The 26,133-nt window shown below is 42.2% G+C and overlaps 1 long non-coding RNA gene across 1 annotated transcript; it reads left to right on the top strand.

The window, feature by feature from the left end:
* On the top strand, window positions 1–25,691 carry LOC126988820 (uncharacterized). Its single transcript, XR_007742557.1, has 8 exons — window positions 1–153; window positions 3,177–3,393; window positions 5,343–5,459; window positions 9,850–9,916; window positions 12,256–12,372; window positions 21,847–21,924; window positions 22,305–22,354; window positions 25,677–25,691. It is a non-coding gene; the product is annotated as an uncharacterized LOC126988820 (long non-coding RNA).
* The last annotated feature ends 442 nt before the right edge of the window (window positions 25,692–26,133 follow it).

The raw sequence follows: 26,133 nt of genomic DNA, 5'->3' as shown, positions 1-26,133 counted from the left end.
CATGTGTAGTGGGTAGTGTCGCGACTTATTTCCCGAGGAGGCATTTCTCGTACACACCGGGCCCCAGCCGTGGAGAGAGGAGGCTGCTGTGTTATTTTTGTGATTTTTGAAGCGAATTATCCTGTTGCCGAGGGAGCCATGCATCTGGAAACGGTAAATAGTCCCTCGTGATTGTTTTGGGCGGGTGAGGGCAGTGAATTAAGGCTTTTAATAGGTGGAAATAGGGAAAATATCGGTGGGGGAAGAGGTGGATTTAAATGGCCGCCGTGGTTGTTCAGAAGTTCATCGTTTTTTTACTGATTTCCGGTAAAGTAGAGTACGTAGTGGCACGGGGCTTGAGGGGCAGGGCGAAACGTGCATTGTATTCCTGTGTGTGAAGTTGGAGAGCGGGATATAAGCCGGTAAGGTCAGAAAGGTCACGTATATAACTGGCTTGGGGTGTCCGGCTCCATATATGACCTTAATTATTAATGACCTCTAAGACCTTCGGGCACTATGATAGGGAGAACTAATCTGAATGACCTAATGTATGGGGTCAAATGAGGTGTGAGTGTCTTAAATATTGAATTATGGGCGTTTAGCGGTGAGGTCATAAGGGCGTGATGGAGCGAACCATATGTGACGTATTATCTCAGTTATCAATAACACCTAAGAACTTTGAACGCTATGAGAGGGAGAACTAAGCTGAATGACCTAATGTATGGGGCCAAATGAGGTGTGAGGGTCTTAGATATTGAAATATGGGCGTTTAGCGGTGAGGTCATAGGGGCGTAACCGGCGGATGTGACGTATTATCTCGGTTATCAATGACACCTAAGAACTTTGAACACTATGAGAGGGAGAACTAAGCTGAATGACCTAATGTATGGGGTCAAATGAGGTGTGAGTGTCTTAGATATTGAATTATGGGCGTTTAGCGGTGAGGTCATAAGGGCGTAACCGGCGGATGGAGCGAACCATATGTGACGTATTTTCTCAGTTATCAATAACACCTAAGAACTTTGAACGCTATGAGAGGGAGAACTAAGCTGAATGACCTAATGTATGGGGCCAAATAAGGTGTGAGTGTCTTAGATATTGAATTATGGGCGTTTAGCGGTGAGGTCATAAGGGCGTAACCGGCGGCGGATGGGAGCGAACCGTACGTGACCTTATATCCGTGAGTTTTGACCAGTGTAAGATGCCTGGGCACTCCTATATTAAGGATTAGGGTGTATTTGTGTTGTATTATTGCAGATATGAGGTGTGGGTTGTGTTACTCAGGAAATATTGAAGGTTAACGTGAGCTAGAAGTGTTTTAAGGGTGACTCGTCTAGCGGGCGGGGTGAATTTTACGAATTTTTCAGATTTATTTATTTCAGTGTTATTTCTCTTGATTTTTTTGCGTTTTCATCGTCATGGTTGTGATTTCATGTGTGTTTGAGGTGGTATTGATGGTGATGTGCTTACCCTAGACCATCGGGTGTCATTCTAGAGTTATACATGCTCCTGGTACTGTGAAGGCTGGCATGAACCTATATTTTGGCTGTCAACATTTTCTTTGCTCTCACAGGAGGTTAAGGTTAAAATCTAAGTTTAATCCAAGGTTAGGATAACTTAGCCATGACCAGTATCTTATCCTAGACCTGGGGGCTTCGTGGTGCAGTGGTTAGCAGTTAGCACACTCGGCTCACAACCGAGAGAGCCTGGGTTCGATTCCCGGGCAGAGTGGGAAAATTTGGGAGGCTTTTCAGATACCCTAGGCCCCTGTCCACCCAGCAGTGTACCAGGTATTAATCAGGGGTTGTGTCCGTCTCCTGGGATCTGTTCCTTCTTTAATTCCTTCCCTTCTGTCTCTCTCTGGCATATGACCACAGATGTTGCGCCGACTAAATGAAATTTTCCAACTATTTTAACCTAGACCATCGGGTGTTTTTCTAGAGGTCTGTTCATGGTACCGTGAGGGCAGGAATTGACCTTTGTCTGTCAATTTTTATCTTGCTCTCACAGGAGGTTACGTTAAAATCTAAGTTTAATCCAAGGTTAGGATAACTTAGTGCTGACCGAGCATTTTTTTGTTAATGTTTCCGATATTTTTTAGCCCTTGAATATATAAATAAGTGTGAAGTGATGAGACGTGGGTGTTTTTTCTGGAATAACACCCACTTGTTTAGGATAAATAGGCAGGATAGGCCTCTCACCACACTGCCGTTGATGTCACTGGCGGGAGAGGTGGCTACGGTCATCTCCATACTCCCCGCCTCTTAAAATATTGTCTTGGGGTGCAACTCAGTATATATTTGTTTTATTTCATTGTGGTAGTAGAGCGCACGGCAGGTACGGTTAACCCAGTAGCTGTGGGGATCATGTTTCTTAAGTCGGTAGCAGCGATGGGCCAAATTTGTGTCTTTACCGTGTAGCGATGGGCCAAATTTGTGGCTTTACCGTGTAGCAGCGACGGGCCAAATTTGTGCCATGATATAAACCCCCCAAAATAGATGATACATAATCTGATCACAAATGCTTTATATATAACATGAAATGGTTTGTGTGAGGGGTGATTTTTCTCCATTTTCTCGCTTGGAGGACCATTAAGAAACATGATCCCTGATGCTACCACTGGGTTAAAGGCCTTGCCATCAAATCGAGAAAAATGAGAAAAAAATCATCACTCACACAAACCACTTCATAATATATATCAATGCATTTGTGATCAGTTTATGGATCATCTATTTATTTCTGTATTTATTTATTGAAAAATTTTTACGTCTTGGCCTATTGCGCCGGTAGGCTTCTTCCCGGTGGATCCTAATGGTTGATGGTGGGGTTTATATCCTTCTTAATATATCAAGTTACATATCATGGCAAGAATTTGGCTCGCTGGTCCACTTTAAAGCCACAAATTTGGGCCCTTGTTGCTACCGGGTTAAGTTAGGTCTTGTTAGGATAGCTCAGCAAGTTTGGTTAGGTTAGGATAGCTTAGATTTAATTCTTTAAATATATGGTCTTGGGGGGGACACACCTGGAGATATATTTGTTTATATTGTGTTTTGACAGTGGCTTGCTAAGACTAGATTAGTTTAATTAAAGTTTGGTTAGGTTAGGATGACTTAGATTTAATTCTCTTTATATATAGTCTGGGATGACACATTGAGGCATATGTTTTTACTTTTTGCATATTTGGCGTCGGAACACAGGCCAGGGAAGGAGACGGTGGCTGAGTGTTTAGCGTGCCGGTCCTGCGTTTGCCGCATCATGGATGAGGAGGGTTTGAATCCACCACTGCCACAGTCTACCTGTCCTGAAGACCACCACCATCATCCTGGACTGTATGGGACTGTCCAAGGGAAAGCAAGATGGGGCCGCTATAAACACTTGCCGGCTTGGGCCCACCACCAGGCCCAGCCAAGGGAGGTAAGGAAAAAAAGTATGGCTAGGTTTGAATAAGTTTTAGGTTAGAATAGCTTAGTATTAAATTATCTTGTAACTATTATTATTGTCAATATTATCATTCCTATTACGCGTACTATTATCCAGCTTGTAAGGGACTGTATGCATATACAAATACACTGTATTGCCAAGAAACAAGGGGAATTAACTATTTTAATGATAAATATAAGTGAATCTCGTTATTGAGGACCAGGAGACAGATTTTGTGTTGGAAGTCCGTAAATATAAGAGGCTGAGTACAACAGTCTGGCAATGTTGGCACTGCCTCAAAGTATAGGCCTGGCTGTATGTACACCTACCGCAGAAGAAATCGACGCACCATCCGAAATCTGTCTTCAGAGACGTTTTGTTAGTAATTTTTACTTTTTAAGGGTGAATAAAACACATTTCTTCTTGTTATGAGCAACTACTAGTATTTTGTCATGTTTCCCTTTGCTTTCAGAACAGCATTTACACGTTTAGGCATACTGTCAGATAATCTTTTAAAGTATTCAGGATTAACATCAGCCCAGAGCGTGCGTATATTTTCCACTAGGGAGTCAACACTTGACAATGGAAGCTTACCAAGTTTTCTTTTCATTTCATTCCACACATTTTCAATAGGATTTAGATCTGGGCTGTGTCCTAGCCACGAAATCAGCTGCACTTGGTTGTCAGTTAGCCACTTTTTCACTGCTTTTGCTCTGTGGCAAGGTGCACCGTCCTGTAGGAAGTGAGCGTTCTCGTGTGTGGTGTAAAATGGCAGCATGTAACTTTCAAGAACGTTCACATAGAGTGCAGCATTCATGTTCACATTTTTCTCTAAGAAGTACAAGCCACCACTTCCCTTCTCACCACTGAAACACGCCCACACCATCACACCTGCAGGGAACTTTACGGTCTTGACCGTGTACCGACTGTCAAACCGATCGGCACCAAGCGGACGACGCACCAATTTTCGTCTATGAGAGATGGTTTTGAAGGCACTCTCGTCACTAAACACCACCTTGCGCCAGTCTTCTGATGTCCAGTGTTGGTACCTTTTACAGAAATCAAGTCTCTGTTTCTTCATTTTCTCAGTAAGGAGAGGTTTGAGAGCAGCGCGACGACACGGCAACTTGAGGAGTTTCTGTAGCCTATCCTGTATCGTTTGCACTGACACCTCTCCCAACACATCGGGGTGTGCTTCCTTCAGTTCCTTGGCAGTGATGAAAGGGTCCTTTTTCACTTCACGCTCCAGCATCTTGTCAGTCCTTGGATCGGTCTTCCTCTTCCTCCCTGTCCCTTTCTTCCTCTCTGGTGCCTCGTCTGTCCCAAGCACGGCAGCAGCTTTCTTGATGCGACGGACAGCAGCTTCTGATCTTCTTAATCTTCTTCCAATTTCTCGGTTACTCAATCCTTCGCCAACCAAAGTCATAACCTTGATCTTCTCGTCCTTGTTCAGCTTGGTAGGTCCCATTCTGAGCGTATTGGGAGATGTCAGGGGTGAAAAGATATGCAAGTTGTAACAGGAGCGGAGGAGGGGAGCGCGTACGTCACCTCTTACCCTCCCACTAGCGGGGGTGGCGGTTACTAATCACTCACGGTTTGAATATGACACTTGCAAGGGAGCGTAGAGTTGCCAGGTGGGTATTATTTGCCAAATAAATGTCCCATAGGATTGACATGCTGAAATAAAGCTGTGGCGTCGTCGAGCGTCGGGATTTGTTGGGTGCGTCGATTTCTTCTGCGTTAGCTTATAGAGTTATGAGGGGAGAGAGAGAGAGAGAGGGAGAGTAGAGGAAGAAAAGTATGTAAAAAAACAAATATGAGAGAGAGAGTATCAATTAATTATCTTAATTATACAGCCCTTGATAGAGAGAGAGATTTTATAATATATTATCCCATGCTGTCTTTCCCAGTACAAGACTTTGAGAGTGGACACATATTTGCAGGTTGGTGTAGCAGTGCCGGGAGGTTCCATAACACAGGGCACTCCTCACCTCAACAACAGTCTCTTCACCGACAAGTAATTCTTCACCAACAAGCTTTTCAGCAGCTTGGAGAAATAGGTAAGCTTTCTCCACTCACTTCCTGCCCTGCCTTCATTACCCCCGCCAGAAGCCCCCAAAGGGCGAACCCGTTATATTGAGCTGTAAAATGTTCAGCAGCTCACTTAGTAACCAAATGTGTTGTAAAATGTTCACTACCTCCCCTTGCTTAGAGGGAAAGGCCTTTTAACCCAGTGGTGGTGGTAGCAGCAGGAATCATGTTTCAGTGGTCCCCCCAAGCGAGAAAAATGAGAAAAAATCATCCCTCACACAAACCATTTCATAATACATATCAAAGCATTTGTGATCAGTTTACACATCATCTATTTTGGGGGGTTTAAATCATGGCACAAATTTGTCCCGTTGCTGCTACACAGTAAAGCCACAAATTTGGCCAGTTGCTGCTACACGGTAAAGCCGCAAATTTGGCCCGTTGCTGCTACACGGTAAAGCCGCAAATTTGGCCCGTTGCTGCTACACGGTAAAGCCACAAATTTGTCCCGTTGCTGCTACATGGTAAAGCCACAAATTTGTCCCGTTGCTGCTACATGGTAAAGCCACAAATTTGTCCCGTTGCTGCTACACAGTAAAGCCACAAATTTGGCCAGTTGCTGCTACACGGTAAAGCCGCAAATTTGGCCCGTTGCTGCTACACGGTAAAGCCGCAAATTTGGCCCGTTGCTGCTACACGGTAAAGCCACAAATTTGTCCCGTTGCTGCTACATGGTAAAGCCACAAATTTGTCCCGTTGCTGCTACATGGTAAAGCCACAAATTTGTCCCGTTGCTGCTACATGGTAAAGCCACAAATTTGTCCCGTTGCTGCTACACGGTAAAGCCACAAATTTGTCCCGTTGCTGCTACACAGTAAAGCCACAAATTTGTCCCATTGCTGCTACACGGCAAAGCCACAAATTTGGCCCGTTGCTGCTACACGGTAAAGCCACAAATTTGGCCCGTCACTGCTACCGGGTAAGAAACATGATCCCCGCAGGGTTAAGCATAGGGTGCATGATATATGTTTCCCAAAGTGCTTACTATGCACTGGATACATATTATGCATGCAAGATTGGTTTTGCTTTATAATATAGTTAGATTAATTTGATTTATTTATTCAGCCCTTGACAGAGAGGAAAGTAATATTTCTTATTGTACAAGGGACTTACCACAGACATGTCGCCAACCTGATTTTGTATAAGTTTAAACCCAGGAATAAGTCACCTCCAATCCTGGCATCAAAGTTCCTTAAGCCCCTAACTCACTCACCGGTGCTAATGCAGGAGTCAAGTCATCATTATACAGTAAATATTGGTGTGAAAAAGACTCCTAATATTGGCCGCATCATGTGTGGAAATACATATTAAAAGGAAGCCTAGCCAGCAGGGAGGGAGGAGGAGCCTCACTACATGGTTTGGTCTCAAAAGCTAACAGGCTATATTTTCACCTGCAAGGGTAGATATATTTTTCTGCTTACTTTTTGCCTTATTTTACAGCCTTTGACAGAGAGGAAAGTAACACACATAAACTGATCACAAATGCTTTGATATATAATATGAAATGGTTTGTGTGAGGGGTGATTTTTTCTCATTTTTCTTGCTGGGAGGGACCATTAAGAAACATGATCCCTGCCACCACCGGGTTAAGTTAAAGTTTTCTAAAGAAAGAATTGCTACATTACATTTGTAAGTCACTGACACAACAAAAACACGTCCTCACACTCACCACCATCACTTTGTTGATGCGTCATGGACAGCGATATTAGGTAGGGTTAGATACACGGGAGCCAAGGTTCAGAGGAGCTGCTTCGTGCAGACTCCTATGTTCTTATGTCACTGGACGAGGTGGAAGGATGCTTGGGTGCCATAGTAGGGGTCAAAATGCAGTGTGTGTATTCCAGAGAAACGTTCCACTCACAGTGCTGGCTAGCTTCAGACTGAGGAGAAAGACAGCGTCTCCGCCATAGCAGGGCACGATAACAGAAAACCTTATTCCCGATAACCGATAACTGATAATGAAAAACCTTAACAACACCCTGCGCCGTATCCGAGATCGCCACGCGCTAAATTTCAAATGTCGCTATTGAATATGACAAGCTTTCAGCCATAAACTCAACATAATCATCATGTATTATATATGAAAACATGCAGAATTAAATGGTACACATAAAGAAACTCACTACGGCCAGGCCAAAACAACACCCCGCACTGTATCCGAGATCGCCACGCGCGCTAAATTTCAAATGTCGCTATTGAATATGACAAGCTTTCAGCCATAAACTCAACATAATCATCATGTATTATATATGAAAACATGCAGAATTACATGGTGCACATAAAGAAACTCACTACGGCCGGGCCAAAACAGCGCCCTCTGCTGTGTCCGAGATCGCCGCGCGCGCTAAATTTCAAATGTCGCTATTGAATATAACAAGCTTTCAGCCATAAACTCAACATAATCATCATGTATTATATATGAAAACATGCAGAATTACATGGTTCACATAAAGAAACTCACTACGGCCGGGCCAAAACAGCGCCCTCTGCTGTGTCCGAGATCTCCGCGCGCTCTAAATTTCAAATGTCGCTATTGAATATAACAAGCTTTCAGCCATAAACTCAACATAATCATCATGTATTATATATGAAAACATGCAGAATTAAATGGTGCACATAAAGAAACTCACTACGGCCGGGCCAAAACAGCGCCCTGCGCCGTATCTGAGATCGCCACGCGCGTCAAATTTCAAATGTCGCTATTGAATATAACAAGCTTTCAGCCATAAACTCAGCATAATCATGTATTATATATGAAAACATGCAGAATTAAATGGTACACATAAAGAAACTCACTACGGCCGGGCCAAAACAACACCCCGCACCGTATCCGAGATCGCCATTCGCGCTAAATTTCAAATGTCGCTATTGAATATAACCAGGTTTCAGCCATAAACTCAACATAATCATCATGTATTATATGTGAAAACATGCAGAATTACATGGTGCACATAAAGAAATTCACTACGGCCGGGCCAAAAAAGTGCCCTGCGCCGTATCCGAGATCGCCACGCTCTCCAAATTTCAAATGTCGCTATTGAATATAACAAGCTTTCAGCCATAAACTCAGCATAATCATCATTTTTATATATGAAAACATGCAGAATTAAATGGTGCACATAAAGAAACTCACTACGGCCAGGCCAAAACAACACCTCGCACCGTATCCGAGATCGCCGCGTGTGCCAAATTTCAAATGTCGCTATTGAATATAACAAGCTTTCAGCCATAAACTCAACATAATCATCATGTATTATATATGAAAACATGCAGAATTACATGGTGCACATAAAGAAACTCACTACGGCCGGGCCAAAACAGCGCCCTGCGCCGTATCCGAGATCGCCACGCGCGCCAAATTTCAAATGTCGCTATTGAGTATAACAAGCTTTCAGCCATAAACTCAACATAATCATCATGTATTATATATGAAAACATGCAGAATTACATGGTGCACATAAAGAAACTCACTACGGCCGGGCCAAAACAGCGCCCTGCGCCGTATCCGAGATCGCCACGCGCGCCAAATTTCAAATGTCGCTATTGAATATAACAAGCTTTCAGCCATAAACTCAACATAATCATCATGTATTATATATGAAAACATGCAGAATTACATGGTGCACATAAAGAAGTATAAATTAATTGATAATTTTGAGATGTAAGCATAAATATAGAGATAAAATAACTCGTATCTTGGCTAAAAGCAAGCCAGTATGCGTGTCCTGGGATATGGTACAGGCACACAAGGACACAGTATACTCGTGTTGAAGGTTAAACCCATTACTACGTGTCCTTCCGGTTCTCTTACCAACAAAACCCTATGAATATCCCCTTATTACAGGCCCTTCCTTCCCTCTAAGTGTGAAATATGAGAAAAAATCATCACTCCCACAAACCATTTCATGATATATATATATATATATATATATATATATATATATATATATATATATATATATATATATATATATATATATATATATATATATATATATATATATACACATCATCTCATTTGTCATCACATTATGCAGCATATATTTTGTGTGTGTGTGTGTGTGTGTGTGAGAGAGAGAGAGAGAGAGAGAGAGAGTTATGCTTTCACAGTTATTGAGAAAATTTCTAAAGCTGAGAAAGTAAAGAGATTATTTTTTAAGATGAAAGAAAAAGTGAGCAAGTATGGCACCAGAATTAAAGCTCTCTCTCTCTCTCTCTCTCTCTCTCTCTCTCTCTCTCTCTCTCTCTCTCTCTCTCTAACAATATCTATCTATATATTTTTTTACCTTGAAAATAATTTATTATCTCAAAAAATCCCAATTATTTTACAGCTGACTTATTTCCTTACCCTGTTTACAGAGGAAGAAGAGGAGGAAGAAGAAGAGAAGATGAAGAGGAAGAAGAGGAGGAGGAGGATAAGGACTTGGTGAGTGTTCAAATCAATTCTCTTTCCATTGCAAACTTCTTCCTTCCTTCCTTCCTTCCTTCCTTCCCTCTTGGCTCTTAGACCACTGAATAAAGAAAGGAGAGACAGAAGAGATGGTTAGATTATGATAATGCATTGCAACACCCAAACTCACATGTAATATTTAAGTCTTTTGTTGAGGTTTGGGGCATTTCCAGGGGTAGTTTTATGAGGCTGGTGGTGGTGTGACCCTTCCTCTGTGCTATGAAGCTAAAAAACACACATTTGACATGTTTTTTGTAGGAGTTTAGGGCATTTCCTGGGGTAGTTTTATGAGGCTGGTGGTGGTGTGACCCTTCCTCTGTGCTATGAAGCTAAAAAACACACATTTGACATGTTTTTTGTAGGAGTTTAGGGCATTTCAGGGGTAGTTTTATGAGGCTGGTGGTGGTGTGACCCTTCCTCTGTGCTATGAAGCTAAAAACACACATTTGACATGTTTTTGTAGGAGTTTAGGGCATTTCAGGGGTAGTTTTATGAGGCTGGTGGTGGTGTGACCCTTCCTCTGTGCTATGAAGCTAAAAAACACACATTTGACATTAGAGGGTAGCAGGACGCCTATCAGGTCAGGGGCAAGAACAAACACATGTTATCTAATAGGAGTGGCCATACAGGACGCGGGTAGCAGGTAAGCTTTGAGGGAAACAGATACCTGCGTCCTGTATGGCCACTCCGATTAGATAACGTGGATGGTCTTGCCTCTGACCCGCTAACGTCCTGCTACCCTCTACTGGGAACTCGCAGGAGGGTTTAGCACCAGCGGCAAGTTACGCTAGTCCTCCTGCAAGTATTTAGCAACCAAAGGGTTAATTTACAGTCCTTGATAGAGAGAGACTATAGAATATCTTATCCAGTGCTGTCTTTCCCAATACAAGACTTTGACAGTGGACACATATTTGCAGGGGGGCTTTGTGGTGCAGTGGTTAGCACACTCGGGTCACAACCGAGAGAGCCCGGGTTCGATTCCCAGGCGGAGTGGAAAAATTTGGGCGGCTTTTCCGATACCCTACATAGCCCCTGTCCACCCAGCAGTGTACCAGGTATTAATCAGGGGTTGTGTCCCGTCTCCTGGGGTCTGTTCCCTTCTATAATTCCTTCCCCCTCCTGTCTCTCTCCGGCATATGACCACAGATGTTGTGCTGCCCACAAAACCAAACTTTCCAAACTTAATAATTTGTGGGTTGTGTCATAACCTTGAAATAGTCATAGGTGGAGGGCATCATAGCTGAGGATCCCCTGTACAGTGCCTTGAATATGTAGCTTTCTGGATAATAGCAAAATTTGTCACTAAAGAAATAATCGCCTAAGCAGGGTTGGCAATGATTAAATCAAATTGATTTAATCAGATGATTAAATCTTTGATTTCTTTACTAAAAAATCATGATTGTTATTACCAAACAAAATCATGATTTTTTTTTTTATTTGATTTTTTTTAGTAAAAGTATTCCATGAGTTAAATGGTGTGCTCCAAAGATGGTAAAGGAAAACAACGTATTCATTTGCAATGATTCATTTATTCTCTTCAAGGTATATACCACAAAACAACAAGAAGAATCCTACATTATTATAAATTTATAAGTAGGCTTTGACAATTGATATGAATTAATCCTTGAAATCACTATTTAAAGTTTTGAACTCTCGATATAAAGTTATTGTACTTGCTAAAGTCCTGCTCTTGCCTTTCCTCCAACACTGAGGGAATTTTAAAAAGATAGGTTAGTAAGCTTTGGTCTGCCAGCTGATCAGCTGCAGGAAAACCCTTTTTCAGGTTAACCCTTTGAATCTCACTTTGTATGTCTCTGGTAAAGCAAAGAAAGCAACAGGACTTAACAAGCATACACGTAGATGCCACTGAGCTGGTAATCTCACAAAAGCAAACTGCCGAGGCACTGACTGTGACTGACCAACTGGTGGAAAATACATGTACTGAGTTTAGTGAGTTCTCTTGTGCTAATGTTGCCAACTGTTTCAGATATCAATATTCAACAGAAAGGACATATTTTATGAAATTAATGGAATATTGAGTTCCATATAGTTTTTTTGGGGGGGTGGCTTCGTGGTGCAGTGGTTGGCACTGCCTCAAAGTATAGGCCTGGCTGTATGTATAGAGTTATGAGGGGGGAGAGAGAGAGAGAGAGGGATGGTATAGGAAGAAAAGTATGTAAAAAAACAAATATGAGAGAGAGAGTATCAATTAATTATCTTAATTATACAGCCCTTGATAGAGAGAGATTTTATAATATATTATCCCATGCTGTCTTTCCCGGTACAAGACTTTGAGAGTGGACACATATTTGCAGGTTGGTGTAGCAGTGCTGGGAGGTGCCATAACACAGGGCACTCCTCACCTCAACAACAGTCTCTTCACCGACAAGTAATTCTTCACCAACAAGCTTTTCAGCAGCTTGGAGAAATAGGTAAGCTTTCTCTACTCACTTCCTGCCCTGCCTTCATTACCCCCGCCAGAAGCCCCCAAAGGGTGAACCCGTTATATTGAGCTGTAAAATGTTCAGCAGCTCACTTAGTAACCCAGTGTGTTGTAAAATGTTCAGTACATCCCCTTGCTTAGAGGGAAAGGCCTTTTAACCCAGTGGTTGTAGCAGTGGGGATCATGTTTCTTAATGGTCCCCCAAGCGAGAAAAATGAGAAAAAATCACCCCTCACACAAACCATTTCATAATACATATCAAAGCATTTGTGATCAGTTTACACATCATCTATTTTGGGGGGTTTAAATCATGGCACAAATTTGGCCCTTCGCTGCTACACGGTAAAGCCACAAATTTGGCCCGTTGCTGCTACACGGTAAAGCCACAAATTTGGCCCGTTGCTGCTACACGGTAAAGCCACAAATTTGGCCCGTTGCTGCTACACGGTAAAGCCACAAATTTGGCCTGTCGCTGCTACACGGTAAAGCCACAAATTTGTCCCATTGCTGCTACACGGTAAAGCCACAAATTTGTTCCATTGCTGCTACACGGTAAAGCCACAAATTTGTTCCATTGCTGCTACACGGTAAAGCCACAAATTTGGCCCGTCGCTGCTACCGGGTAAGAAACATGATCCCCGCAGCTACCGTGTTAAGCATAGGATGCATGATATATGTTTGCCAAAGTGCTTACTACACACTGGATACATATTATGCATGCAAGATTGGTTTTGCTTTATAATATAGTTAGATTAATTTGATTTATTTATTCAGCCCTTGACAGAGAGGAAAGTAATATTTCTTATTGTACAAGGGACTTACCACAGACATGTCGCCAACCTGATTTTGTATAAGTTTAAACCCAGGAATAAGTCACCTCAAATCCTGGCATCAAAGTTCCTTAAGCCCCTAACTCACTCACCGGTGCTAATGCAGGAGTCAAGTCATCATTATACAGTAAATATTGGTGTGAAAAAGACTCCTAATATTGGCCGCATCATGTGTGGAAATACATATTAAAAGGAAGCCTAGCCAGCAGGGAGGGAGGAGGAGCCTCACTACATGGTTTGGTCTCAAAAGCTAACAGGCTATATTTTCACCTGCAAGGGTAGATATATTTTTCTGCTTACTTTTTGCCTTATTTTACAGCCTTTGACAGAGAGGAAAGTAATACACATAAACTGATCACAAATGCTTTGATATATAATATGAAATGGTTTGTGTGAGGGGTGATTTTTTCTCATTTTTCTTGCTTGGAGGGACCATTAAGAAACATGATCCCTGCCACCACCGGGTTAAGTTAAAGTTTTCTAAAGAAAGAATTGCTACATTACATTTGTAAGTCACTGACACAACAAAAACACGTCCTCACACTCACCACCATCACTTTGTTGATGCGTCATGGACAGCGATATTAGGTAGGGTTAGATACACGGGAGCCAAGGTTCAGAGGAGCTGCTTCGTGCAGACTCCTATGTTCTTATGTCACTGGACGAGGTGGAAGGATGCTTGGGTGCCAGAGTAGAGGTCAAGATGCAGTGTACATAAGAAACGTTCAACTCACAGTGCTTCAGACGGAGGAGATAGACAACGTCTCCGCCATAGCAGGGCACGATAACAGAAAACCTTATTCCGATAACCGATAACTGATAATGAAAAACCTTAACAACACCCTGCGCCGTATCCGAGATCGCCACGCGCGCTAAATTTCAAATGTCGCTATTGAATATGACAAGCTTTCAGCCATAAACTCAACATAATCATCATGTATTATATATGAAAACATGCAGAATTAAATGGTACATAAAGAAACTCACTACGGCCAGGCCAAAACAACACCCCACTGTATCCGAGATCGCCACAGCGCTAAATTTCAAATGTCGCTATTGAATATGACAAGCTTTCAGCCATAAACTCAACATAATCATCATGTATTATATATGAAAACATGCAGAATTACATGGTGCACATAAAGAAACTCACTACGGCCGGGCCAAAACAGCGCCCTCTGCTGTGTCCGAGATCGCCGCCATGTTAAATTTCAAATGTCGCTATTGAATATAACAAGCTTTCAGCCATAAACTCAACATAATCATCATGTATTATATATGAAAACATGCAGAATTAAATGGTGCACATAAAGAAACTCACTACGGCCGGGCCAAAACAGCGCCCTCTGCTGTGTCCGAGATCGCCACGCTCGTCAAATTTCAAATGTCGCTATTGAATATAACAAGCTTTCAGCCATAAACTCAGCATAATTATCATTTTTATATATGAAAACATGCAGAATTAAATGGTAATTTCAAATGTCGCTATTGAATATAACAAGCTTTCAGCCATAAACTCAACATAATCATCATGTATTATATATGAAAACATGCAGAATTAAATGGTACACATAAAGAAACTCCGAGATCGCAATTTCAAATGTCGCTATTGAATATAACAAGCTTTCAGCCATAAACTCAACATAATCATCATGTATTATATGAAAACATGCAGAATTAAATGGTGCACATAAAGAAACTCACTACGGCCTGGCCAAAACAGCGCCCTCTGCTGTGTCCGAGATCGCGCCAAATTTCAAATGTCGCTATTGAATATAACAAGCTTTCAGCCATAAACTCAACATAATCATCATGTATTATATATGAAAACATGCAGAATTAAATGGTGCACATAGAGAAACTCACTACGGCCGGGCCAAAACAGTGCCCCGCGCCGTATCCGAGATCACCGCACGCCAAATTTCAAATGTCGCTATTGAATCTAACAAGTTTTCAGCCATAAACTCAACACAATCATCATGTATTATATATGAAAACATGCAGAATTAAATGGTACATAAAGAAACTCACTGCGGCCGGGCCAAAACAACGCCCGCACCGTATCCGAGATCGCCATTCGCTAAATTTCAAATGTCGCTATTGAATATAACAAGGTTTCAGCCATAAACTCAACATAATCATCATGTATTATATATGAAAACATGCAGAATTACATGGTGCACATAAAGTAATTCACTACGGCCGGGCCAAAACAGTGCCCTGCGCCGTATCCGAGATCGCCACGCTAGACAAATTTCAAATGTCGCTATTGAATATAACAAGCTTTCAGCCATAAACTCAGCATAATAATCTTTTTTATATATGAAAACATGCAGAATTAAATGGTGCACATAAAGAATCTCACTACGGCCTGGCCAAAACAACACCTCGCACCGTATCCTAGATCGCCACGTGTGCCAAATTTCAAATGTCGCTATTGAATATAACAAGGTTTCAGCCATAAACTCAACATAATCATCATGTATTATATATGAAAACATGCAGAATTACATGGTGCACATAGAGAAACTCACTACGGCCGGGCCAAAACAGCGCCCTCTGCTGTGTCCGAGATCGCCAGCAGCCAAATTTCAAATGTCGCTATTGAATATAACAAGCTTTCAGCCATAAACTCAACATAATCATCATGTATTATATGAAAACATGCAGAATTAAATGGTGCACATAAAGAAACTCACTACGGCCGGGCCAAAACAGCGCCCTGCTGTATCCGAGATCGCCGCCAAATTTCAAATGTTGCTATTGAATATAACAAGCTTTCAGCCATAAACTCAGCATAATCATCATGTATTATATATGAAAACATGCAGAATTAAATGGTACATAAAGAAACTCACTACGGCCGGGCCAAAACAACACCCTCTGCTGTATCCGAGATCGCCATTCGCTAAATTTCAAATGTCGCTATTGAATATAACAAGGTTTCAGCCATAAACTCAACATAATCATCATGCATTATATATGAAAACATGCAGAATTACATGGTGCACATAAAGAAATATACTACGGCCGGGCCAAAACAGTGCCCCTGCGCCGTATCCGAGATCGCCACGCCGCCAAATTTCAAATGTCGCTATTGAATATAACAAGCTTTCAGCCATAAACTCAGCATAATCATCATTTTTATATATGAAAACATGCAGAATTAAATGGTGCACATAAAGAAACTCACTACGGCCAGGCCAAAACAACACCCCGCACCGTATCCGAGATCGCCATTCGCGCTAAATTTCAAATGTCGCTATCGAATATAACAAGCTTTCAGCCATAAACTCAACATAATCATCATGTATTATATATGAAAACATGCAGAATTACATGGTGCACATAAAGAAACTCACTACGGCCGGGCCAAAACAGCGCCCTCTGCTGTGTCCGAGATCGCCACGCGCGCCAAATTTCAAATGTAAATTTCAAATGTCGCTATTGAATATAACAAGCTTTCAGCCATAAACTCAACATAATCATCATGTATTATATATGAAAACATGCAGAATTACATGGTGCACATAAAGAAACTCACTACGGCCGGGCCAAAACAGCGCCCTCTGCTGTGTCCGAGATCGCCGCTCTAAATTTCAAATGTCGCTATTGAATATAACAAGCTTTCAGCCATAAACTCAACATAATCATCATGTATTATATATGAAAACATGCAGAATTAAATGGTGCACATAAAGAAACTCACTACGGCCGGGCCAAAACAGCGCCCTGCGCCGTATCCGAGATCGCCACGCTCGCCAAATTTCAAATGTTGCTATTGAATATAACAAGCTTTCAGCCATAAACTCAGCATAATCATCATGTATTATATATGAAAACATGCAGAATTAAATGGTACACATAAAGAAACTCACTACGGCCGGGCCAAAACAACACCCCGCACCGTATCCGAGATCGCCATTCGCGCTTATATTTCAAATGTCGCTATTGAATATAACAAGGTTTCAGCCATAAACTCAACATAATCATCATGTATTATATATGAAAACATGCAGAATTACATGGTGCACAAAGAAATTCACTACGGCCGGGCCAAAACAGTGCCCTGCGCCGTATCCGAGATCGCCACGCGCGCCAAATTTCAAATGTCGCTATTGAATATAACAAGCTTTCAGCCATAAACTCAGCATAATCATCATTTTTATATATGAAAACATGCAGAATTAAATGGTGCACATAAAGAAACTCACTACGGCCAGGCCAAAAGAACACCTCGCACCGTATCCGAGATCGCCGCGTGTGCCAAATTTCAAATGTCGCTATTGAATATAACAAGCTTTCAGCCATAAACTCAACATAATCATCATGTATTATATATGAAAACATGCAGAATTACATGGTGCACATAAAGAAACTCACTACGGCCGGGCCAAAACAGCGCCCTCTGCTGTGTCCGAGATCGCCAGCCGCTAAATTTCAAATGTCGCTATTGAATATAACAAGCTTTCAGCCATAAACTCAACATAATCATCATGTATTATATATGAAAACATGCAGAATTAAATGGTGCACATAAAGAAACTCACTCGGCTGGGCCAAAACAGCGCCCTGCGCCGTATCCGAGATTGCCACGCGCGCCAAATTTCAAATGTCGCTATTGAATATAACAAGCTTTCAGCCATAAACTCAGCATAATCATCATGTATTATATATGAAAACATGCAGAATTAAATGGTACACATAAAGAAACTCACTGCGGCCGGGCCAAAACAACGCCTCGCACCGTATCCGAGATCGCCATTCGCTAAATTTCAAATGTCGCTATTGAATATAACAAGGTTTCAGCCATAAACTCAACATAATCATCATGTATTATATATGAAAACATGCAGAATTACATGGTGCACATAAAGTAATTCACTACGGCCGGGCCAAAACAGTGCCCAACGCCGAAACCGAGATCGCCACGCGCGCCAAATTTCAAATGTCGCTATTGAATATAACAAGCTTTCAGCCATAAACTCAGCATAATTATCATTTTTATATATGAAAACATGCAGAATTAAATGGTGCACATAAAGAAACTCACTACGGCCAGGCCAAAACAACACCTCGCACCGTATCCGAGATCGCCATTCGCGCTAAATTTCAAATGTCGCTATTGAATATAACAAGGTTTCAGCCATAAACTCAACATAATCATCATGTATTATATATGAAAACATGCAGAATTACATGGTGCACATAAAGTAACTCACTACGGCCGGGCCAAAACAGCGCCCTCTGCTGTCCGAGATCGCCAGCGCTTAAATTTAAAATGTATCTATTGAATATAACAAGCTTTCAGCCATAAACTCAACATAATCATCATGTATTATATATGAAAACATGCAGAATTAAATGGTGCACATAAAGAAACTCACTACGCCTGGGCCAAAACAGCGCCCTGCGCCGTATCCGAGATCGCCACGCGCGCCAAATTTCAAATGTTGCTATTGAATATAACAAGCTTTCAGCCATAAACTCAGCATAATCATCATGTATTATATATGAAAACATGCAGAATTAAATGGTACACATAAAGAAACTCACTACGGCCGGGCCAAAACAACACCCCGACCAGTATCCGAGATCGCACTTCGCGCTAAATATCCAATGTCGCTATTGAATATAACAAGGTTTCAGCCATAAACTCAACATAATCATCATGTATTATATATGAAAACATGCAGAATTACATGGTGCACATAAAGAAATTCACTACGGGGCCAAAACAGTGCCCTGCGTATCCGAGATCGCCACGCCGCCAAATTTCAAATGTCGCTATTGAATATAACAAGCTTTCAGCCATAAACTCAGCATAATCATCATTTTATATATGAAAACATGCAGAATTAAATGGTGCACATAAAGAAACTCACTACGGCCAGGCCAAACAACACCTCGCACCGTATCCGAGATCGCCATGCCAAATTTCAAATGTCGCTATTGAATATAACAAGCTTTCAGCCATAAACTCAACATAATCATCATGTATTATATATGAAAACATGCAGAATTACATGGTGCACATAAAGAAACTCACTACGGCCGTGCCGTATATATATATATATATATATATATATATATATATTTATATATGTAGTGGGTATTGGGTATATCACACACACACACACACACACACACACGTCAATATGGTCACTGGGCACAGCATGGTGAGCTCTCTTCCTCTCCTTGCCAGCCTCACTGGTTATTTGTTTTCCTGAGACAGATTTATTTACGATAATGACCATTTTTTAGTAAGTATTAAACTGTTTGCATGGAGAAAATAAGGAGAAAGAAAAGGTGTGAAATATGCACTTTAAATTTGGTATTGGCCAGCAGCCTCATCAGTGGCTGTCAGCCAGTGAGGAACAGGGAAAACTGACACGCTCTCCCTGTGGAAGGTGCTTCTCCTCAGCCAATCCATTTTAGTAGGACTGGGAATGAGGAGGCGCAACAGAGGTGAGCGGGGGAGGACAGGTCGACTGGTGTTCAGTAAAATTGTAAGATACGAATACCCTACGACGTGACGTGTTATATTAAGTGTTAGCAGTACTACATTGTAATTGCAGGAAGGTGGGTGGTGAGTTATGCGCATAGCTGGGCGTTATCGCGATACTTTATCGCTGATAACAAAATCGGGTTGTCGGCCATCCGCTGCTTATTTAAATATATATCGGTATCTTCGTTATTTTTGTAACCAAACTAGTGATAATCGCTACTTTTTTTCCGCCTCAGAAAGAAAAAAAAGTCTCCTCCCTACTCGCATGCGTGGCCCGGGTGCCCGGTATTTTATGAAAAAACTTGGGGGTATGAATTATCTTTGGCGAAGAGATTTCGTACTTAGATCATCAACATTAAAATACTAGGTTATTTTTTTATGTTAGACTCAAAAATCAATATATCAAAGAGAAAAATCATTTAACTCTGCCCCCAAAATGATTATTCACTACCTCAAATTTGATATTCCATATTCGTTTGTGAGCATGCCATGATATTGAAGGCACCCGGTGTTGTGTTATTTGGTGTCCCATCGTCAAAAGCTGGCGCTTGTGTTAACAAACACTGGTCTCGTTCAGAACTGCATGTTTGCCAGACCAGTAAGCATAGACCTGTATAGTATCACAAAGCTTTTAACATTAAGACAGTTGCTGGAAGGCTGAATCAGACAGTACCACCATCCTCGCTGTTTCTGGAACGACACTCTGTACATATAAATACAACTCGTACAGAGTGTCGATCTAGAAACATCGGGGATGGTGGTAGTGGTACTGTATGTCTGATTCAGCCTTCCAGCAACTCTAAATTACGGTTAAAAAGCTTTGTGAGACTGTTCAGGTCTACGCTTGCTGGTCTGAGCATGCGCAGTTCACGAGAGACCACTGTTTGTCGGTGGGGACGCCAAATAACACAACACCGGTTCAGGCGTTTCTAGTATTACCGTCCATATGTACGTGTCAACGTGTGGTTTTCAGATTTTGTAAGTTTTTAAAAATACAGATAATGAAAATATGAATTCATCTATGTTTTTTATTTGAAATATCAATATAGTATCGTTTTCGCCTATCGGACTTGTCGCTAGATAGTATCGGAATTATGGATTAATATCGGGTGTCGGTTATCGCCTATATTTGTGTTTCCAGTTAACGAATATCGGTTATCACTGATAAGGTTTTCCATTATCAGTTATCGGTTATCGGGAATAAGGTTTTCTGTTATCGTGCCCTGCTATGGTTATGCGAGCCAGGGTGGGCACCTGCTGGAGGCTAGGTGGGCGCGGGGTGGATAGGTTTAGTAGGGTTGAGTAAACGTGAGAATTACAATAACATTAATCCTCATGATTACCTGGTAGCATGTATATAATTTGTTTAATATTATTAGGTAGTATTAATGGTTTATATGGATCATGTGTCCCTCGTTCAGTAAAAATAGTAGTTGCTAATAGGCACACCTAACACAACCAAAATATGGGGTACACACTTGGCGCAGGGACTGTTTTGGGGTGTCATTGAAGGTAACGGGCTCAAGAGTGGCCTGTCCAGATATTTTGTTTTTTATTTATTGATGATCCACGAGACATACTAGAGTTAAATCAAAGTATGTGTTTATCTTTGTATTCATTCCTACACACACTGGTAATATTTCTGTGGGGTCTGATTCACTTATTAGAGTGAAATTCTATTGTGAAAAACAGCCACAAATTCGTGTCACTGGTGAAAATGAAACTAATAATTTAAATTTTGCCACCATGAAATATATACAAATAGATAAATATGAGTGACTTCACCTGCTTTGCACAGTAAAAATATGCTATTTCAGGCATCTGACACCCTCAAAAAGGCCTGCGCACTCCTCTGGCCTCGGAACTTCAGCCTCGACATTGTGGTTAGGTAATTACATACTCAAATCAGGACTAGGTTTTGGGAGACAGGTCAGGTCATTTTGTAGACTTGTGATACTGGGCTAGACTGCACTGGGTACACCACACGCTGAAGTTGCACCCAATTTATAATGATATCATTTTGGAGCAGTGAGTGATGGGCTTTTTTTTTTATTTTTTTTTTTAACTAAAAGCAAAAAGTATGTTGATGTTTACACAGTTAATTGACACCAAACTTGATTTGCAGACACTGCCGAACGAAGAAGAGGAGGAGGAGGAGGAGGAGGACTGGGAAGAAGACGAGGAACACAGGAGGAGCCCATTGGTGAGTGTTAATTTATTTTTTCTAAAATGGTTAACGAGCAGTCAAGGAATTTTGATAATAAGGAGGGAAAGTTTGCAGCCAGGAACACCTTGGTACTGCAAACACACACACACACACATCAACTGGAATGTTTTCAAGATGCCTTAATACCACAATGTTGTTTTAAATTTGTAAGTTTGGGCAGGAAAATATTTAAAACTATGACCCTGTGTCTTGGGAAGGTTCTGACCCCGACCCCTGAAGTGACCCTCTGGTGGTAGTGGCTGTGTGGAAGGAAGGAAGGAAGGAAGGAAGGGTTCAAAGTTGAAAGGAATTTATATTTATATGTAAAATGTATCTTAAGGTTTACACAGAGCAATGACTCCTTACTTGAATTACAGAGAGAACAAGAAGAAGAAGAAGAAGAAGAGGAGGACACAGGAATTCCTTGGTAAGTGTTAATTTATTTTCCTCTATTTCTTTTCCATTTATCAATATTTTCCTTGCTTCTTTGTTTTCCTGTCTTCATTTTCTTTCTGTAATGGATTGTTCTGAGGAAGGAAGGAAGGAGGGAGGGAGGAGAGGAAAGGAAGGAAGGAAGGAAGGAGCAATGGGAAGGGAAAGAAGGGAGGAAGGAAGGAGGGAGGGAGGGATGAAGGAAGGAAGGAAAGAATGGAAGGAAGGAGGAGAGAAAGAAGGAATGAAGGAGGGAAGGAAGGAAGGAAAAGATAGGAAGGAAAGGGAAGGAGAGAAGGAAGGAACAGAGAGAGAAAAGAACAAGTAAATAACAGAAAGAACAGTAATAAAGGAAGGAAGGAAGGAGGGAGGAAGGAAGGAAGCTCAGTAAGAATGTATCAGTTTGTTTGAAGAACACAAACATGGGATCAATTTTTTTACTAAACACAGAAATAGCAATAAAAGGTCAAGGAGAGGTCAGGGAGAGGTCACCTTCCTGCCTTCCTTCACTATGTATGTATGTATGTATGTAGGAGGGAAGGAAGGAAGGAAAAAGAGAGGAGGAGGAAGGAAGGAGGAAAGGAGAGAAGGAAGGGAGAGAGGCAAGGACTAAAGAAGGGAGGGAGGGAAGGAAGGAGGATTGAAGGAAAGAAGGAGGAAAGAGGGAGAGAAAAGGAAAGGAAGGAATGGAGGAAAGGATGGAATGAAGGAAGGGAGGCAAGGACTAAAGGAGGGAGGGAGGGAAGGAAGGAGGGATTGAAGGAAAGAAGGAGGAAAGAGGAGAGAAAAGGAAAGGAAGGAATGGAGGAAAGGATGGAATGAAGGAAGGAGGCAAGGACTAAAGGAGGGAGGAGGAGGGAAGGAAGGAGGATTGAAGGAAAGAAGGAGGGAAAGAGGAGAGAAAAGGAAAGGAAGGAATGGAGGAAAGGATGGAATGAAGGAAGGAGGCAAGGACTAAAGAGGGAGGAGGGAAGGAAGGAGGGATTGAAGGAAAGAAGGAGGGAAAGAGGGAGAGAAAAGGAAAGGAAGGAATGGAGGAAAGGATGGAATGAAGGAAGGAGGCAAGGACTAAAGGAGGAGGAGGAGGGAAGGAAGGAGGATTGAAGGAAAGAAGGAGGGAAAGAGGGAGAGAAAAGGAAAGGAAGGAATGAAGGAAAGGATGGAATGAAGGAAGGGAGGCAAGGACTAAAGGAGGGAGGGAGGGAAGGAAGGAGGGATTGAAGGAAAGAAGGAGGGAAAGAGGGAGAGAAAAAAGGAAGGAATGGAGGAAAGGATGGAATGAAGGAAGGGAGGCAAGGACTAAAGGAGGGAGGGAGGGGAAGGAAGGAGGATTGAAGGAAAGAAGGAGGGAAAGAGGGAGAAAAGGAAAGGAAGGAATGGAGGAAAGGATGGAATGAAGGAAGGGAGGCAAGGACTAAAGGAGGGAGGGAGGGAAGGAAGGAGGGATTGAAGGAAAGAAGGAGGGAAAGAGGGAGAGAAAAGGAAAGGAAGGAATGGAGGAAAGGATGGAATGAAGGAAGGCAGGCACGGACTAAAGGAGGGAGGGAGGGAAGGAAGGAGGGATTGAAGGAAAGAAGGAGGGAAAGAGGGAGAGAAAAGGAAAGGAAGGAATGGAGGAAAGGATGGAATGAAGGAAGGGAGGCAAGGACTAAAGGAGGGAGGGAGGGAAGGAAGGAGGGATTGAAGGAAAGAAGGAGGGAAAGAGGAAGAGACAAGGAAAGGAAGGAATGGAGGAAAGGATGGAATGAAGGAAGGGAGGCAAGGACTAAAGGAGGGAGGGAGGGAAGGAAAGAAGGAGGGAAAGAGGAAGAGAAAAGGAAAGGATGGAATGAAGGAAGGGAGGCAAGGAATAAAGGAGGGAGGGAGGGGAAGGAAGGAAGGAAGGAGGGAGGGAAAGAGGGAGAGAAAATGAATGTAGGACTATCTTGTGCGTCAGTCAGTTGTTGGCAATGTCCGCCATTTCTTTCCCACATTCAAGATTGGTTACTCCAAGGAAAAAAATCCAAGACGCGTCCGACACAGGCGTAAGTGACCACAAGGTGTCGTATTTGCCGACACTTTACGGTCAATGTTACGCGCCCATGACCCAGCCCAGCCTGAGACAGCCTTGGTGTGGGCAGACCACCGCCCGTGTTCAGTCATTGCATGTGGCCACTGAAATGAACCCAGTCAGAGTGGGGTACACCGTCCACCAATTGAATCCCATGTCCGCCATACCCGAGAAATGTCCTCCGCAGTGCCCCCAAAAGTGAAGGTTTTTATATAGCAGTGCGGTGTAATACTACTAACAGAGCTTTTCATGGGTGGTTTTCCTGTTCCAGGTGCAGAAGTCTTGTGAAACTGTCAGCAGGGTCACATTAAACTCTAGCAGATGAACCTGACTCAGTAAAGGTGGTATATCACTCATCAGGCAACAACAGCATGAGGAAATAATGCAATAAGAATATCCAGGAGAGCTCCACAGTGACCACAACAGTGTAGCTTTGTAGGAGTCTGGGGGGTAGTTGGACCCTTCTTCTGTACTATGAACCTACAGATACACATATTTGCCATGATTTTTGTAGGAGTTTATGCCACTGCGATTAGGAGAGTCAGGATAGCCAAGCTGTGATATATGAGGAATGCCTGTGCTCTGAATTCATCTACTCAGCTGAACAGAATTCCCAACATTGTGGTGTAGCTATAAAAATGAGATGAGACTCCGGACAGGTTAGAATGTAGTCTGGATGTTGACGGCTTAATATTCTTGAGGTTATGGCAGTGTTTATTGGGGAAAGACAGCATCAGAGCTTGTGCCAGTCATGAAGGGGGTTTTCATGTTTGATGCAGAGGTCGTGTAGAACTATCACCAGGGTAGTCAAGAGAGAGAGAGAGAGAGAGAGAGAGAGAGAGAGAGAGAGAGAGAGAGAGAGAGCAATAATCCAAACAGTCATCCAAAAACCCCAATACAGTGACATCTCTCATGTATGTATCACTCCAATGAGGGAGGAAACTGGAGGGAAGGGAGGGAGGGAGGGATATTTGTAGGCTGGAGGAAAGTAAAGGATAGTAAAGAAAAACAACTTGTATCATCAGTTCTTCTCAAGTGAGTCAATAGTTCTTAAAGCAAGCACACACTACATGCTGTTTGGAACAGGAAAATTGTTACCAGTTTTTAAACGTTGTTTTTAACATGAGTGGTTGCGAGATAACACGATAGCCTTTTAGTTGGCCGAGTGGTAGCCGTTATAAGTTCACTTTAGTTCACTTTAGTTCTCTCTCTCAAGTTAATAAAAATACCATATGTATTTTAACTATATTAACAGTTGTATACAAAGTTTACAGTTTACGTGAGCGAGTCGCACGCACACCAGAGCCAGTCACACCAAGGAGCCCGGGGCCGGCGAGCACCACTCGCCCGCCCGCTGCCCGCTGTCTTCTCTCGCCTTCTCCCGTGTCTTTGCGTTGCTTGCTCGTTTTATTTGCTTGTTAGATCGTCCGGGAGGGTGTGGGTTCCGGTTGATGACGGCTGATGAAAGTCATCATTTGCTGATTCTTGCGTTAGCTCAGCATGTGTTCCCACGGCCATCAGCTCTGACGTGTTCCATAACATCCTGGCAAAGGCACTGAGCCTGTGCTTAGACACACAGCCACACACTCACATGTACATTATAATATACACATTACAAAATAATGTGAACAGTTATTGTTTTCTGCAAGATATGGAAATGGAGCCAGTGTTTGTGTTTGCATGTAAGAATGAAAACTGTTATTGAGGGCATTGGAAGATTGAAT

The sequence above is a fragment of the Eriocheir sinensis genome, chromosome 70 (genome assembly GCF_024679095.1).
Source record: "Eriocheir sinensis breed Jianghai 21 chromosome 70, ASM2467909v1, whole genome shotgun sequence".
Classification (NCBI taxonomy): Eukaryota; Metazoa; Arthropoda; class Malacostraca; order Decapoda; family Varunidae; genus Eriocheir; species Eriocheir sinensis.
This window is presented reverse-complemented; position numbering and strand designations above follow the sequence as displayed.